Here is a 19126-nt window from a genome sequence, read left to right as displayed (position 1 = left end):
TTGCAATTGAGGTGTGTGGAGCATGGGCAAGCAATTGATGATGTGGCAATCTGCCTTGACATGGTGTGAAAAGAAGCATAATTGGATGGCCATCACTCGGGCATTAAACAAAATAAAAAAATAATAGTAAATGTGGCCATTAATAAGAAAGCTACGTGGAAATCAATGATGCTGCCAGCGGATATTCTCGAAGGGTGGCGAAGCAACCGTGGGAGGCGCGAAGGCGAGCTGGCGGGTTGAAAAAGAGGGCGGCCGTGTTGATTAAGGGCTCTCTCCGGTGGTTCTACTGCAGAGAGGCACTGCAGTTGCGGAAGGTGAGCGTGGAGAGCCTTGGGTGTGCACAGCAGTTGCAGGTGCCTGGGTGATGGAGGCTGTGGAGACAGCAGGACTAAGGATGCAGTGACGTCGACGACTGGTGGTGGGCGACGAGGTGAGTAGAAGCTATTTGACGGAGAGCTGGTACCGTGAATGGTAGTTGTCTCAGAGAGGGCTGATAGCAGTGAAGCGGGTTGCTACGGCCAGTGATTGACACAAGTGAGGCTGGAGTGGAGCCGAGCAAGCAATTGGTGTTGGCGCAATCGCAACCAGACACAGAGCCGGTAGTGATTGGTGGCTGGCTGCCGTCATAGAGGTGTCGAGGTGAAGGGCCACCTCTAAAGAGAGCCGTAGCTGCAGTAGGATGGCTGGGTTTTTTGCTTGAGAACTGGTGGAGGCTGGTGGCAAAGCTGATTGAGGAGGTTGGTGTGTATCGACTGCAAGCCGGAGACAGTAGAGAGGCGCTGGCGACTTGCAGAAAGGCTTGCCAAATAAGCGCTAGGGTCCTCGGGCGTGTGTAGGAGACGGGCTGCAAAAAGGGTGTGGGCCGCCTAGGAGACAGGACAGTGGACAGAGTGGGTGCCGAGTGAAGCAAAGAGAGATAAAGTGTTGCTGCTTGGTGGTGGGCCGGTAGCATTGCAGAGACAAAGGGCAGATAAGCTGCTTGGGTTTGTGCCAGGCTGGCAGAGGATCAGCACAGAGATGAGAGAGAGATGTTTGGGTAGCTGCTGCTGACGACACATGCAGAAGTGATGGGCTGCAGAGGACTCGAGGGTTAGCTGGTGTGGGCGCCTTCTGGAGTGAGAGTGGCCGGGTTCATTCTGGTGTGGTTGATACAGCACGCACGCGAGTGGATTATGTGGTGATTAGGGATGTGGTGTATCCTCGGCAGTGACAGGTCTGAGAGTGAGTGTTTGTGGGTTGTGTGAGTAAGGCTTTTGTGTCGGGAGAAGCTTGTATGTTGTGATTTGGGAATATATTGCTGGGCGTTTACTTTGAGTACGGTGCCCCTGTTTTATGCTGTTTGTCTGGCGTGGGTTGGGTGGTGAAGTGCGAGAATTGTTCCAGCAGGTGGCTGGTGGTGCCCCCGTTCGTGTGTGTATTCCAAGTTTGCGAGGTGGAAGGGCTATAGAGGCAAGCTTTTCTTTCTTTTTTTCACCTCACATCCTTCTGGTGCCCCCACTGAGGAGTGGCTCTTCTGGTATAGTGTGACTGAGGATAACTCTGGCATTGTTCGTTGCCTAGAAGGGCGTGTGTTCCACTGAGGAGAGCTCAGGGATTGATACAGGTTTGTCATGATGTGGTCCTATCCGGAGTTTCATGGCAGGAAGGGTGAAGATGTGGTTGATTTCTTGGAGCAGATGGAGCTAGCATGCATTAGCAACCATGTCACAGATGAAGAGCAGGTTTTGAGGCTGATAAAGATCTTTTTGAAGGGAGATGCGCGAAGCTGGCTTAAGGATTTTGAAGCGCAGGATGCTGGTGTCTTGACCTTAGACAGGTTGAAAGAAGGTCTTTTGGAGTGTTTTCAGCAAGTGGAGGATTCTAGTGTGCTTTGGCAGGAGCTGAGCATCTTGAAGCAGGTACATGGACAATCACTGGACGATTTTGTGAAGGTATTTACATGTTTGTGGAGTAAGTGGTGTATGACATTGAAGCAGGAAGTTCCTCCAATGTTTCTGAAGAAGAGCTTGTTTATTGATGGTTTGTTACCCCATTTGAGGATCAGGGTTGAGTTGAAGAATCCCAAGTCATTTGATGATGCTGTTAGGGTTGCTAGGGAAAAGGAAGGCAAGGTTTTGAAGCAGATGGAGATGGGTATATATCCATATGAAGGTGTTGTGTCTGTGAGAGATATGCAGGTAAATTTGGTTGAGGTGGATAAGAGTCCTATGCAAAGCTGGATTAGACAGGAGCCTCAAAGGCCAGTACAGGTACAAAGGGGGATGTTTTATATGCCTTCTGATTTTTTTCCGAAGTTTTTAAAGCATGTGCAGGTGAATGAGAAGCAGGTGAAGGAGCAAAGTGCAGATGAGGAGTTGCCAGTGGATTCTTCTTTGGATTTGGACGTCATGGCTGTACATGACAGTGATCTAGATGACATGCATGCACATGGAAGTAAAGAGGATGATGCCTTGGGATTGGCTGCTGACGAGAAGGAAGAGGAGCTGGATACAGGATGCTTTGAAGATGGTTCTTTGCCGGATTCTACAAGGGAGGAGGATGGGGTAGAGACTTCTGATGAAGTGAAGATGGCTTGTGATGCGGATGTGGAGAACGTGGAGGAAGATCCTATTATTATGGATTTTCTTGGACAGCTGGATGGTGATATGGTACCTGCGATGAAAGGTATGGATGTTTTTCCATTGGATGCATTAGGTGCTGGGGAGTCTTTGGACGATGATACCAGGGGGGTTGGCAACACTGAAGAAGGCATGCATGAAGATTTGGCTGATGAAGAGCGTTGTGAAGTGAGTATTGTGCCTGAGGATGATATATGGGAAGTTGCTAGCCTTGATGAACAGGAACCAGAGGTGGAGATGGATGCTGATATGGCTGAGAGTGTAGCAAAGGCTTCAATGCGGATTGCTGAAATGCTAAAGGCAAAGTCCCTGGAAGACAAAGATTCTGAGCGAGTTGAGCTGTATGGTTGTGAAGAGATGCCTGAACCAGTTAAGCTGGAAGTGCTTGTGGATACTGCTGATGGAGAGGATGTGGATTTTGGTGTGAAGAAGGGTCAAGATGCTGAAACCTGGCCTTCACAGGTGTTGATGGATGGGATGCTAGATGCTGGAATGCCACAGGTTTTGAAGACGAAGAGGTTTGCTGCTGTGGGTGAAGTGCATGGAAATGATTTTCTGATACATATGGTGGATCTTTGGTATGCAGTGATGCAGCCATGGTGTTTCATGGATGTTGGGGAATGGGATGATGAGGAGCTGTTTCCTTTTGATCCTGGTGGATAGCTACTCGACTTTGTGAATGCTGCTGAGCATGAATGCTCTAGCAGATGGGGGGGTTGGCAAAGTATGTCAGGCGTTTTTTTGAGAGGTCTTTTTGGTCAGTGTACATATGAATGCATGGTGTGAATAAAAACTTGGCCGTGGAATGCCTTGCCAGGTGTACTGGGTGGATGCTTTTGTTTTGAGGCCGGTCCGGAGCATGGTCAGCTTGAGTTGATATCAGCTCTTCGATGGCCGGATATGTGTACGCGTCTCCAAAGAAAAGAATGGGCACAAGTTGCAATTGAGGTGTGTGGAGCATGGGCAAGCAATTGATGATGTGGCAATCTGCCTTGACATGGTGTGAAAAGAAGCATAATTGGATGGCCATCACTCGGGCATTAAACAAAATAAAAAAATAATAGTAAATGTGGCCATTAATAAGAAAGCTACGTGGAAATCAATGATGCTGCTAGCGGATATTCTCGAAGGGTGGCGAAGCAACCGTGGGAGGCGCGAAGGCAAGCTGGCGGGTTGAAAAAGAGGGCGGCCGTGTTGATTAAGGGCTCTCTCCGGTGGTTCTACTGCAGAGAGGCACTGCAGCTGCGGAAGGTGAGCGTGGAGAGCCTTGGGTGTGCGCAGCAGTTGCAGGTGCCTGGGTGATGGAGGCTGCGGAGACAGCAGGACTAAGGATGCAGTGACGTCGACGACTGGTGGTGGGCGATGAGGTGAGTAGAAGCTATTTGACGGAGAGCTGGTACCGTGAATGGTAGTTGTCTCAGAGAGGGCTGATAGCAGTGAAGCGGGTTGCTACGGCCAGTGATTGACACAAGTGAGGCTGGAGTGGAGCCGAGCAAGCAATTGGTGTTGGCGCAATCGCAACCAGACACAGAGCCGGTAGTGACTGGTGGCTGGCTGCCGTCATAGAGGTGTCGAGGTGAAGGGCCACCTCTAAAGAGAGCCGTAGCTGTAGTAGGATGGCTGGGTTTTTTGCTTGAGAATTGGCAGAGGCTGGTGGCAAAGCTGATTGAGGAGGTTGGTGTGTATCGACTGCAAGGAGACAGTAGAGAGACGCTGGTGACTTGCAGAAAGGCTTGCCAAAGAAGCGCTAGGGTCCTCGGGCGTGTGTAGGAGACGGGCTGCAAAAAGGGTGTGGGCCGCCTAGGAGACAGGACAGTGGACAGAGTGGGTGCCGAGTGAAGCAGAGAGAGATAAAGTGTTGCTGCTTGGTGGTGGGCCGGTAGCATTGCAGAGACAAAGGGCAGATAAGCTGCTTGGGTTTGTGCGAGGCTGGCAGAGGATCAACACAGAGATGAGAGAGAGATGTTTGGGTAGCTGCTGTGCTGACGACACATGCAGAAGTGATGGGCTGCAGAGGACTCGAGGGTTAGCTGGTGTGGGCACCTTCTCGAGTGAGAGTGGTCGGGTTCATTCTGGTGTGGTTGATACAGCACGCAGGCGATTGGATTATGTGGTGATTAGGGATGTGGTGTATCCTCGACAGTGACAGGTCTGAGAGTGAGTGTTTGTGGGTTGTGTGAGTAAGGCTTCTGTGTCGGGAGAAGCTTGTATGTTGTGATTTGGGAATATATTGCTGGGCGTTTACTTTGAGTACGGTGCCCCTGTTTTATGCTGTTTGTCTGGCGTGGGTTGGGTGGTGAAGTGCGAGAATTGTTCCAGCCGGTGGCTGGTGGTGCTCCCGTTCGTGTGTGTATTCCAAGTTTGCGAGGTGGAAGGGCTATAGAGGCAGGCTTTTCTTTCTTTTTTTCACCTCACAATAATCAAACTGAAAACTTGCATAGAAACCATGTTTTCTTAAAGGACTATCTTACGCCAAAATGCTGGAGGGAGCATTTGGTATATGTTTTTCTAAGGGAAGTTTGGTTGCAATCAACTAGCGGGGAGTGTTCAAAGGACGGCTCACGTGGCAAAGCCTACCCAGGTCTTGACCAGACTCGGTAATGGTTGAAAAATGGTGAGCTTCCAGTACGATGGGCAAGGGCCGACGAAGAGGTCCCTAAGTGAATAGATGTGATGTGAATGAATGGATGAGATGTAATGTGATGTGAATCAGGATGTGAATGAATGAGATGTGATGTGAATGAATGGATGAGATGTAATGTGATGTGAATGAATGAGATGTGATGTGAATCGGGATGTGAATGAATGAGATGTGATGTGAATGAATGAGATGTGATGTGAATCATATAGATGTGAATGAATGGATGAGATGTAATGTGATGTGAATTGGGATGTGAATGAATGAGATGTGATGACATGTGAATCAGATAGATGTGAATGAATGGATGAGATGTAATGTGATGTGAATGGGGATGTGAATGAATGAGATGTGATGACATGTGAATCAGATAGATGTGAATGAATGGATGAGATGTAATGTGATGTGAATCGGGATGTGAATGAGATAGATGAATGAATGGATGAGATGTAATGTGATGTGAATCGGGATGTGGATGAGATGTAATGTGATGTGAATCGGGATGTAATGTGATGTGAATCGAGATGTGAATGAATGAGATGTGATGTGAACCAGATAGATGTGAATGAATGGATGAGATGTAATGTGAATAAATGGATGAGATGTAATGTGATGTGAATCGGGATATGTGAATGAATGAGATGTGATGACATGTGAATCAGATAGATGTGAATGAATGGATGGATGGAATGTGATGTGAATAGATGTGATGGAATGTGATGTGAATCAGATAGATGTGAATGAATGAATGAGATGTAATGTGAATAAATGGATGAGATGTGAATCGGGATATGTGAATGAATGAGATGTGATGACATGTGAATCAGATAGATGTGAATGAATGGATGGATGGAATGTGATGTGAATAGATGTGATGGAATGTGATGTGAATCAGATAGATGTGAATGAATGGATGAGATGTGAGTCGAGATGTGAATGAATGAATGTGATGTGAATCACATAAATGTGAATGAATGGATGAGATGTGAATCGGGATGTGAATGAATGAGATGTGATGACATGTGAATCAGATAGATGTGAATGAATGGATGAGATGTAATGTGATGTGAAATGGGATGTGAAGGAATGAAATGTGATGTCATGTGAATCGGGATGTAAATGAATGATATGGGATGTGAATAAATGATATGTGATGTGAATGGATGTGATGTGAATGAATGAGATGTAATGTGATGTGAAACGGGATGTGAAGGAATGAAATGTGATATCATGTGATTCAGGATGTAAATGAATGATATGGGATGTGAATCAGGATGTAAATGAATGATATGGGATGTGAATAAATGATATGTGATGTGAATGAATATGATGTGATGTGAAACATGATAGATGTGATGTGAATGGATGAGGTGTGATGAGAGGTGAATATGGGTAGATGCGAGTGGATGAGATGTGACGAGGGTAAATGAGGAAAGATGTGATGAGATGGAAAATGATGTGATTGGATGAGAATGGGAATACATATGAATTGGATGTGGATTAAGTAATGTGGATTGATGTGGAACAATGTGGAAAGACGAGAGTTTGTCATAGAAACTGTATTTATAACCTGTTTTTTTTAAATGACTATTTTACGTTAATGATTCTGGGGAAGCATTTTGACCATCTTGTGAATGAGGTCGTGAAGACCTATCTGTTAAATTTGCAACAATTGACGGAGAGTCAACGGAGGACGTCTCACATAGCAAGGTCGGCCAAGGTCTTGACCAGACTCGGTTCGATTTGAATGGTGAGCTTCCGGTACAGTGGATGAGGGACTAAAGAAGTGGCCTATGAGTGAAGCGCTAGGTGACCTACGAAAGATCCTAGAGGGTGCTGACCATACGATGCTGGGGCTTTGGGTTGCCCGAAGATACCCACACGTGTGTCGTGGAAGATATTGGAACAAGGAGTAAGAGTTGTTTTCTGAATTCGGGCATGGATCTGGTTGATTGACCTTGCTGGTCCTCAACGGATGAGTCCATGGCTCTTTTATATGGATCTGTTGGTTGATCTTGCTGATCTTCAACGAAGATTCCATTTTTATTTTTATAAGTGAATATATTGCTGGGTACTATGAGCTAGGAACTATCGAAAAGGCCCCTGAGTGGACAGGTGGTGAGCGTTCTGTTTGCCAATGATGCCATAGGTACACCGATGAAGAAAAAATTGGAAATTAGGATTCAACCGGATATTTTGGAGGATTATGATTAGTGATACTATAGTTTCATTAAAAATTTGTTTTAAAGATAGCTGAATCTGTGAAAAAGGCAATTTCATATTGGGTGTGTAAGTGGTGTGACTAGTTTTAAGTTTGCATGAATATCCAGCTAGGAGGCCTGGGAACTCTTTTCCCTGGTACCCGGGACAATACCTAACCAAATTCTTAAATGGATCCTATCACTATAGTGGTCGGGTGGTTGGATAACCCACGGTACTAGGTTGGACTAATGGATCCCTAAAATGACACTTAATTCTGTTATGGTACGATAGATGAAGTAAATTCCTGATAAAAATTGTTCTATGGAAAGAATCAATGGCTGTGCCTCTCAATGAGGAAAAAAGAAATGGTCTCTATGATCCAAGTGCAAGTCATTTCCTTGATCTGACTATGGGACTTACGGGTTCAGTCAAATCAGTTTAGTTAGTTAAGGCTCTTGACTATGTTAGAGTAAAAATATCCTGGACGAATTTCCCGTGCTTTCTGGGCGAGGGAAGTTTTTCCGGGTTCGGTTTTGGAAGAACCGAGGGATTAGTCTCTTTTCCAGATATACGTGGGCAAGGCCTTGAGTGAGGGACCCTGCCCTGTGCAAGAAGTACTACTTCTGCTAGCACCCTAGAATTTGTTGCGCGGTGGGGACAGGGATCTTTCAGCTCATGAGTTTATTCACCAAATAGATCTAAAAAGAATTGATTTCTTTCAAGCACTTGGAGAGGCAGGCGCTCGCACCTTGAAAGAGCATGATTGAATGTGGTTTTTTTCATCGGATGTTTGTGCCTTTTTGGGGTCTGCAGGACATGGGATTGTTAGAATGTTTTGTGTAGTTCGCTACTTCCACTGCTAGCACCCCCAAATTCGTTGCACAGAGGGGGCAGGGATCTTTCAGCTGGTATCAGAGCGAATTGGCTAAAGTGGATCAACCGAGAAGCTATGTCAAAAATTTATGAAGTAGCAGTAAAAGGTTGTAATTGTGTGATGAAATTCATACAACTTGATATTCAAAATGAAGATTCATAAATTTGTAATTGGGTCTTCAGATGGAAGTACCGAAATTGTATGGAATCCCTTACTTGCTTGAGGCCTAGACATGATGGTACTTACCTTATAATTTCAAGGACCGTGACTACTCGTATATACTAAGGGTATAACTGCAGCTCTTTACTGGCAGTATATACGAGTAAATCTAAGACCTTGAAATTATAAGCAAAAATACCATCCAGATGATGAATTCAAATGCTGTTTGATATGATTTTAGAATTCCGATTGAGAATTGATGAGTTGATAATGATTCGTGAATTCTAGTTGAAAGAAGATAAGTTTAACAAAAGTACTACTCAGACCCAGATGATGACTCGTTGCTCCCTCCATGATCAGATGAGCTCACATCTGTCGGAATGTCCGATGAGTAGTGCTCACATCCACCCTCTACAGTGGCGGCGGGTGGATCATCAGCAGGTGCAGCAGCAACTTGTGCCTGTTCAAGTAATATATAGTATATAAGTTTATATATATGTAATTCAATAAACCAAAATCATTCGTTTAGAGTTTTCAAGTACCTGTCGACTGTATGGTCTCATGGCCATCTCAAACTGTGCGTCCATAAGTACGTCCCTCGGCTCTGAAGAGGGCCCACGTGTCATGTCTGCTATGCCGGCGAGCATACCCAGTATTGTGGGCTGTGGGCTTCCTCCCCGTAACCCGTCACTGTATCATAATCAACACAATTTGTAAGATTAAAACAATCATAGAATCAATGAATTAAGTAAACAATCAAATAAAGTGGCAAGATACTTACGAACTCTACCTCCCATGACTCGACGCCGCCAGATCCAAAATGCGAAGATCCAATGGTCTCCATCTGGATCCGTCGTGCCTCCACATGCTGCCTGCTCTTCACGCCACCCTCTACTCGTTTCTTTGCCTCCTTCCACTCGCGTTTGTGCGCAGTGGCAGGTTTCTCGGTAGGATAGCCACCCGCAGCTACATTTAGCCCATCATCGTATGCGAGTTTCTTAAGGTGAGATCTTTTATTACTTAAGATCTCCCTTATTCGCGTCCTTCCCCATACATCCGAGAATGTTGCATGTGAGGGATTGGGGTACCAACTATGTATAGCATCTATCACCTCCCCAACTAATCGGCTATTTTGATCTTTAAATCTAATAAAACAATTTCTATACAAGTTTGATACTACCCCATGCATGTACTCCATTACCTCTTTCCCCCTCGCATCCATCACTATCCCGCCCCGTCACATCATAGCAGATCACTCCCTCCACCTCTCTCATCTCCTCCTCATCCTCACTATCTCCTCTAACTCTTCTCCCTCTATCTCCTCTCTCACGCGTGCCCTACTACCTCCCCCACCAAAGCACCCGCCGCATCCTCCACTCCCACTCTTCCTGCTCTGCAGCGTTTGCTCTCCTCTGTACTGCGGGTGGAGTCACGAATGGGAGATTGTCTACGTGACTCTGGCTGTGAGGGAGTACGTGATGGTGGCTGTGAGCCTTGACGTGACGGTGCCTGGGAGGGTGTGCGTGAGTGTGTCTGGGATGGGGTATGTCTCCTCGGTGGGCGTGGAAGAGGAGAAGCTGCATGCCGTCTCGTCGGACTCGCAGGCATAGATGGCAGTGGATTGACCTGGATACTCGGGGGCAGTGTATAGATACCAGGCAATCCAGGAGGGGGATGGGCATACATGTACTCTGTAAGCTCAACTGGACCACGATGGCGCACAAAATGATTTAGCATCTCCATCATCCAAGTGCCGTAAACACCATATTGGGGAATATGGGAATTTCCCACAAGTTTGGGACACGTGGTCAAAAGTTTGGATTAACCATAACTTGAACACCACTAATCCAAAATGAGCGCTTTATAGCTCTTTAGATTCCATTTTTCAAGCGCTTTCCAACGATAGGTCATATGATAGGGTTTTGAGAAACTTACAAACATGTTATCCATGTCCCTTTTTTTAGTATTCAAAAATGGGAATTGGGAAATTCCCAAATTCACTAATATGGTGTTCGTACGCAAATGGATCAGATGAAGAACCTGGATCCATAAAGAATCTGCAAAAATAAAAGTATATACATGATTGCATCAAAGCACAAATGCAAGCTAGCATGGGTGAAACACAGTCGCGTGTATACACCCGTCCAAAAATGCATGTATATGCGCGTGAATATCTGTGCAGACAGGATACATGCAGACATACACGCGTTCCTACACGCGGCCTATGCAAATTTTTTTTTGAAAGCGATCGATCTCCGACAAATCGTCCTTATAAAAAGCCCACTGTCACAATCGTTCACAAAAGTACTACTAGAGAAGGAGAAGGACGGAGACAAATGCATAAAGGAAAGAGACAATAGCATAAACAAATGGAAGGAAAGAGACAGGACAAAGGACAAACTGACTCACCTCTGAAAAAGTGAGTCTTCTTTTTGGCTGGTTTCCAAGTGCCGTGTGTGCTCCTTGTCTTCTCGGAAGAGGCGGCGACGAAGGAGAGCAAATCTTAGTTTGAAAATGGTTATTTGGAGAAGGTGGGTTATTTTTAGGTATGGACAGGTCGTCGCGTGTAACAGCGCGTGTATTTTCACGTTTATAATAAATCAGCCGCGTTTATACACGCAATTTTTAGGATGTAGCCGCGTTTATACACGTGATTTTCAGGATATAGCCGCGTTTATACACGTGATTTTTAGGATGTAGTCGCGTTTATACATGCCATTTTTAGGATGTAGCCGCGTTTATACACGCGATTTTTAGGATGTAGCCGTGTTTATACACGCGATTTTTATATTTTCATTAAAAACTGATTATGATTTTGTGTCTGCTCTTTTGTACATAAGATGTCATCAACCTTCTCAAGCAGTTCTGGTGGTGAGACAATGCATCATCATAATCGCGATGTGTGGTTGGGACAAAGGATCAAGTGTATGTGTAATCGATGTCCAAGGATGCATTGTACGAGCGCGTCGAATTACCTTGAATCACATCTCCATGTATGGAGAATGGAATCAAACAGGTTTAGAGGTGAGTAGATGTAAATTGCTAGTATTCAAATGACTCATGGTATCCAAATTAAATTAATGGAGTTGTAATATATATACTCTAATTGAAGCAGGATGCAGTACCACACCCTAACATGGTGTCCTATGCGCGACGACAGCACGCAAAGCGTCGACGAGATGATCCTGGAGCTTCGGGATCTATTTTCAGAGATGAGTGAGAAAGGGATGACAATAGCCCTGCACCCCACGAAGTTGTGGAAGAGGAAGTGTTTGATGATATGGTGCGGTATCTTTTTAGGGATGATCCCAAAGGTATGGATGACGATGATATGGAACAAGAGCATCTTTAGAACGCTTCATCGACACCGATTTTTGAAGGGTGCACATTCTCTATTTTACGTGCTTCACTTGAACTACTCAATATACAACTTGTAAATTTGAATTAGTGGTTTAGGGTTTAGGGTTTAGGACTTATTGATGATATTGGATGCAGGCTATTATATCAAACATGCTTCCAAAGGGGAATAGACTACCCACCTCAAGAGACATAGCGAGGCGCTATGTGACATCTCTTGGAGGATTGGATTATGATCGCATACATGCATGCGTCAATGATTGCATTCTCTTTCGTGGGATGCATAAGGAGGCTCGACATTGTCCCACTTGTGGTGAAGCAAGGTATAGAATAGATGTGAAGAGTTTTGATGTACCTCGTAAAGTCTTGCAACACTTTCCTATAATTCCTCGCATCAAACACATGTTCAAGTGCAAATCCATAGCAGAGCTCATGTCATGGCATTCCTCACATCGATCGGATGATGGCATGTGCAGAATTCCCGCAGACACTCTTGCTTGGAAGCATATTGAAGATGAGTGGCCCAGCTTTAAAACAGAGCCCAGAAACTTGAGACTTGGCCTAGGTATGGATGGAGTGAATCCATTTGGTTTCAAAAGCACCGCATACAGCGTGTGGCCAGTTGTGTTGGTGAATTACGACCTTCCACCATCAATGGCGATCAAGAAGGGACATCTTATGTTATCGCTTCTAATTCCAGGGAAACATAAAGTCAAGCATATGGATGTTTATCTCGAACCGTTGATTGATGAGTTGGAGGAACTATGGAGAGGTGTTGCGGTGGTGGACATTAGTAGGCCTCTCTCCTCTCGACACTTCGACTTAAAAGCAGTGTTGATGTGGATAATGCATGACTTTCCAGGATACAGCGATTGTTCTGGTAAGAATTCTAATTACCTCCCTACTCTAATACTATTGGCTATATTAATTATAAGTATTGACTTTATTATTCTAACTTATATTTATATTTTAACAGGTTTGAGAACATCGGGTAAACATGCATGTCCTGTTTGTGGCCCCTAAATATGTCGCTAGTAAGAGTAACATTCCTCCACAAACACTTCGTGCAAAAGATTGGAAGTGTAGTTGGGAGTCTACAAATATTCTTCCTCCAGATGGCATGAACAGGTATAGTAATGTTTTTCAATCTTATTTTGTGTAGTCTCTAATTGGATTAAAGATCACATAGAGCAATCCCTTGTGTAGGTACTCCATTTTTTTTCGGCTACCATATTGGACCCATCTTAAGATCAACCATTTTCTTGATCCCATGCACATCTTCAAGAATGTGGGATCTGGTATTGGGGAACATGTTATTGGTAAACGAGACAATGTTAGCATGGTCTTGTTGACATCTGCCTCCACAACATCCATACTAAATTTTGTTTATGGAACATGTGGACCCACTCTCTAATTCACTATTACAATCACATACTCTGGCCTATGATAATCATTCTCAAGAACAACACTTGGAGTATTTAAAACTTTCCTGCTTACATCGCACACTATATTGTTCCCTATGATCACGCTGCATCTCAGGAGAGTTAATTCCCACCTCTTCCATTGTTGAACTAGCCAAAATCAGCAACCTTTTTACCAGAGGATGCGGCAACCTCCCCATTGCAAAACTTGTCTTGTATGCCCTCCAATTGCGGACTAGTTCTCATGTGCTTTTTGGTAGGAAATGCATGATAGTTTGAGCTTTGAAAAAGAGCCTCTAACCAAGCAAATTGATTCTATAAATTTTTAGATTAGTTTGGTCAATTTTTGACCATTTTTAGGTCAGTTTAGCTTACTTTTTGGATCTAGTTAAAGCAAGAGAGAGGAGAGATGAAAATATCTCATTATTTGTGAGTTTAAAACTTACCCACACATGTGAAATAGGTGCCTTCTTCATGAGGGGAACTCCCCCACACTGAGGTGTCAAAAATGCATCATTTCTCTAAATATCTCTTCTTTTTTAACTAATATCCTTGTCCTTAGTCAACTCTTCATCTTATAACAGTATTTACTCATTTTTGGGAGATTTTATTTCTTCAATTTATCTCCTCCCTACATTTGGATGAATCTGATTGGCCCCTCAGAACCTTAATTTAAAATTTTTTCAAAATCTGGACCCTTAGGATAAGGCCTTATGAACAGATTATAATTGATTTCTAATGCACCTTCTGAAAATCTTTTTGAACTTCTGTTTTTGGGGAATTTATTTTAATAAGAAGAGATATTTTTCCATCCAAAAATATCTAAAAATTGAATAATCTCTCTCTAGAATATTTTCTCTCTCTAGGGCAAAACAGGGTAAAATAGGATCTTTCTTTTATTTGAGAGAGGGGAATAATTATAAGATCAGAAGGGGAGGTTCTTACACCTGCACACCTCAAAAGCCGGAGGGAGGAATCTTACATGTTTGAAATTTAGTGACATGATATTTGGAACACTATACATATAGTGGGTGTTCAAATGGCACCCCCAGAGTAGAAATCCAATTTAATTTCATGATTGTTTCATTGCATGGAAGTTTTGGCATTTGCATTTTCCAACTTTCTTTACTACAATATATGTAACACATATAATGCTTAGTACTTTCTCAATCCCAAGTTCAATGAGCATCCCAATTTGTACATGAATGTAACACATTGCATAGAGCTTAGCTTGATTTATTGGGAATGTTTTTGGGTATTTAACTATTTTTTATAGATATTTTTCCATTGTTTTATATTGTAAAGCAACATGTGATTTTCTATTCAAGATCTTGGCAAATGTGAAGCTCATTGAAGGTCCAACAGGTGAGAAGTTAGACAAATATGTATAGAATGTGGCCAAATTGTTAAATTCCAATTTTAACGGTTGAATTTCTTCCGATCTTTTGTAGAAAATTCACTTAGTCTCTTAGAGGGCCTGCAAAAGTTTAATACTTTAATTGTATAAATTCTATACGACCCTCATTGCACTGCAATTTCTCATGGATCAAAGTACTTGTCATCATGATGAATTCAACAAAACAATTGGAGTGAATTTGAGTAAGGGAAACCCATTTTCCAGCCATCTTAATCAAATTTTCATTGTTTGTTTGCCCAAAGTCTAAAAAGAGGATGTCTATTAGGCTTGGTGTTTCACCAAACCTAGAGAGTATGCCATTTGGAAATTGAGCTATGGTAACATAGGCTTGGTGTTTCACCAAACCTAGAGAGTATGCCATTTGGAAATTGAGCTATGGTAACATAGGCTTAGTTCTACATGTACATGCCGCATCATGTCACATCATATGGAGGAGACTCCACATAAGCACGTTGCCATCTCATCTTGCCACCTCAACTTAGTCAACAAGGTTGACTCCTTAAAGCCTACATGGCATGCTACATCAAATGCATACATGGCATTTCCACATAACCAAGAATGTCCATGTCATCTTGCCACCTCAACAGAGTCAACTTGGTTGACTTTTTGTGCCTACATGGCATGACACATCACACATGGCATTTCCACCTCACATTTGAGCATGAGGAATGTCCATGTGGAGGTTCCATGTCAGTAGATTTTTGCCACATGGCAAAACACTTGCCCCACGACACCATTATATTTCATGATTTAATTAATATAAAAAAATCATTTTAAAAAAAGAATTAAAAATTTTCAAAATAAAACTATGTAATATAATTTTTAGACTCTCCTCCAAAAAAAAGAAAAAATATAAATATCTTTTTATCAAATATATATTATTTATTAAACAAAATATATTATTAAAAATTAATTTTTAAAAATTTTCCAATCAAGTGAAAATCATGATATAATTAAATAAATTCTAAAAATTTTAAAAATTCATATTTTCTAAAAATCTATTTTTTGGAGAAAACTTGAAATATGCCTAAAGATATTTTAATATCATTTATTAATTAAATAAATTTTATGTATTATATGAATAAATTTTATTGATTAAATAAAAAATAAATAAATTTTATTTTAATGAATAAATAAAAAATTTATATTCATTACTTAAAATAATTCATTCATCATTTCTAAAAATTTTAATTATCTTTTAATATTTTTAGCATTTTATAAAAATCTAGATTTTATCCATAATCTAATTTAGCCAATAAAATGCTAACTAGGTTGGTATATATAGCCTAATTTTTGGAGTCTCCCTCATTCTTAAAGCTTCACCAACTTTGGAGATAGCTCCATTCCAAGCATATGTTAATCTTATTCTAGTATTACTTTAATCTTAATTATCTTCAATTTTATGCTTAATCATGGACGCAAAGCAAGGGCTCGAGCATTGCAACACACGGCAGGTTCGATTGATGAGGCATCATCTCCTCCCCATGACCCCACTCCACCTCCTTCTCCTCCTCATTCTCCCACAATTCTTTCTCCACACTATTTTGAACCATTTGCCACTCCTCCCTTACACCTTGCACATGTGGTTGTCACTCTAGCCTCAGGCATTGCCCATGAGGTGGACACTCCTATCTTCGATGCCTCTACACCTATTGGCACGTCCTCTGAGTTTGGCACTTCTCTCTTGGTTGTTTCCCACCATGAGCTAGCCACTCCTCCATTGGGCACACCTCCCATGAGCCTGCCACTCCTCTACCTAGCCTTGTGCGGGGCCCACGAGTTTGCCTCACCTCTCTTGGGTGACACCTACAAGCTTGGCACTCCTCCATCTAGTGTGGCCCATGACCTCGAAGCCACTCCTCGATGTGGTGCACATGTCCTTGCTGTGGCCGTGCCGGTACTCTCACTTTCATGATGCCAATGACAATTGTTGACCATGTGCTTGCCACTCCATCCAATATTGCTCATGAGGTATCTTCTTATGGGAATTACCTTTCCAGGTTTGGTGCACGAAATCGTGCCAATTCTATCTTCAACAAGTACTTTGTTGACCTTGATGCGACTTCACAGTCTAGTGTGCTAGATGCACTACTATGACGCTCGTGCATGGAACAGTGTACCTCCGCTTCCGTGATGTGCAACCCACATTCCAGGAGGGATGGTGTGTTGGTGTGCTACTAAGCTTCTTGCAGTCGTACAACACAGTCAATCATTAGATGCATCCAGATGGATTGGCTTGCAAGACGTGCCCTTACAAGGTTTGTTTCTAGCAGTGTCTTACTAGGTACACATCGCGCCACTTCTTGTATACTTCAGATTTGTCATTGAGCACTTCATACAGGGTTTGTGAGGATACAGAGCTTGCACAATGGGATTGAGGGTGATCTATGGGGGCTAGTAGTGGTCGTGCACCTAGATGCAGTCGTTTATTGAACCCTGAGATGAGGGTGTTGATAAAGAGGCTTTGGGATTAGAATTGTCATGCATCACCAGAGTAAAAGAAGGCATTATGACATAGGGTTCATCGTGGTGGGGAGTACATAGTGCATGGGGCTTGATTTCTTGAGATGACCGAGACAGAGCTTTACTTTGAGTTTAGGTCTAAACACCCTGAGATCACCATCAGCCAGCGTTCATCTACTCGAGGTAGCGTGACACATGTCTTTGTAGGTACCACATTGATTTCAGCTTTTGTATGATGTCTTTCATGGCTTGTCTGGCCATTGGGGGGTGATACCTTATAGTTGAAGGTATTTTATTTACTTGCTATTATGCCTGTGGGTGGAGGATGCCATCTACCATCGGATGGCTTGTGTCATGGGGGCTTGTACCTCATGTGGGAGCTTGACCATGCTTCACTTGTGTGCGAGGAGGATTTCTTGGTGGCTGAGGTGGTGACACAAGCCCCCATGGCTTGTGTCATGGGGGCTTGTACCTCGTGTGGGAGCTTGACCATGCTTCACTTGTGTGCGAGGAGGATTTCTTGGTGGCTGAGGTGGTGACATGGCGACAGTATGAGTATATGAAACATGGGCAGTTGAGGACATTACAGCTACTCGAGAACCATTAGGCACATGGCAAGTTCATGAGCACATTTACACATTCATTCTATGCCTATATACATCATGCTCACGGTGCCAAGTGGAAGGACCGTCAGTTTCATTGTAGCCTGCAACAATTTCCTATTGGCATAGTTGTCTCTATGGTTGACTTCGTAGAGAATTACACATTTGCACCACAGCAGGATATCCAGGTAGTCTCTTGCCATGTGTTCTGGCTTTCCACAGTTGTGTCAGGTGAATGTCCTTCCTCCTACTCTACCTCTTCTCGTCCTCATCCTTGAGAGAATCCTCCTTGGGTGAAGAACGCTTATTCTTCTCCTACTCTGTTGAGTCCAGCCATTTCTTCTCTTTGCCTCTGGTCTCTTGCTCTCTAGTAGAGCTCCTTCTATCTCATGTAGCTTCAATTTAGGACATTTTTTAGTGTTGCTACAATGTTTTCATATTCACCTTTGTCCACACTCTTCAGAAGCATTGCTAGTGCCTCATCATCTTCTACCTTTTTGCCAATAGCTGCCAGTTGTTGCTTAATGCTTTTATATCTGTTCAAAGTGTGTGATTAAAGGTTTACTTTCCTTCATATCCACAATTTGTAGAATTGCATTGATAGATTTATCTGAATTTTTAGCTTGTGTGCCAAATAATTTATTTTCATCCCATGCATCTTTTGCCCACTGTATCCCTGTGATGTGATGAATGATTTCATCATTTAAACTGAGTGTGATAAGTCCCAATGCTTTTCATTCCTGCTCTTCCACTCATTTTCCCCTCTCACCTCTGGGCATTCATCTCTCCCCTCAACTAGCCCCCACAGATTTTTCCTCATGAGCAGATACATAGTTTTTGTCTGCCATGTATAAAACTGCTCCCCATTCATTAAATTTGGCTATCTCTTGTGCCGTACTCATGATGATGTGAAGGGGGTCTTACCTCTTGATCTAATTTCAAGATTCAAGGGCAGTGTCTACCCTTTTACAACTCAATCTGGTGTTTAGGTGATGATTACAACAGATTTATCAGCATAATTTTAACAGAAATTACATTAAACCAAGGGTAACAAATCTGTGTACGAAATGGTTCAAGTGTCAAACCATCTCTGAATTGTAATCTGAAGTTATAGGGATCTATATTAGATACCTAATGGTTAATTTGAACCCTCAATTGCACCAAAAAATAGTTATTAGTACTAATTAATCACTGATTAGTAAATTAATCCTCTGTTTTGTGTGCAAAAAATAGAATATGTGGGGAGTCCTTATTTGAGGCTTTAGAGTTCAAATGAGCTCAAATCCTTTCAAGGCCATCAATAGCAATTAGTCTAGTAGAGGATTAAGCCAAGAAACACAAGATTTTACCAAACATTGAATGCTTAATCTCTGTT

This window comes from Cibotium barometz, chromosome 15 (genome assembly GCF_041138505.1).
Source record: "Cibotium barometz isolate CiBa-2024 chromosome 15, ASM4113850v1, whole genome shotgun sequence".
NCBI lineage: Eukaryota > Viridiplantae > Streptophyta > Polypodiopsida > Cyatheales > Cibotiaceae > Cibotium > Cibotium barometz.
Note: the sequence above shows the minus strand (reverse complement) of the source record.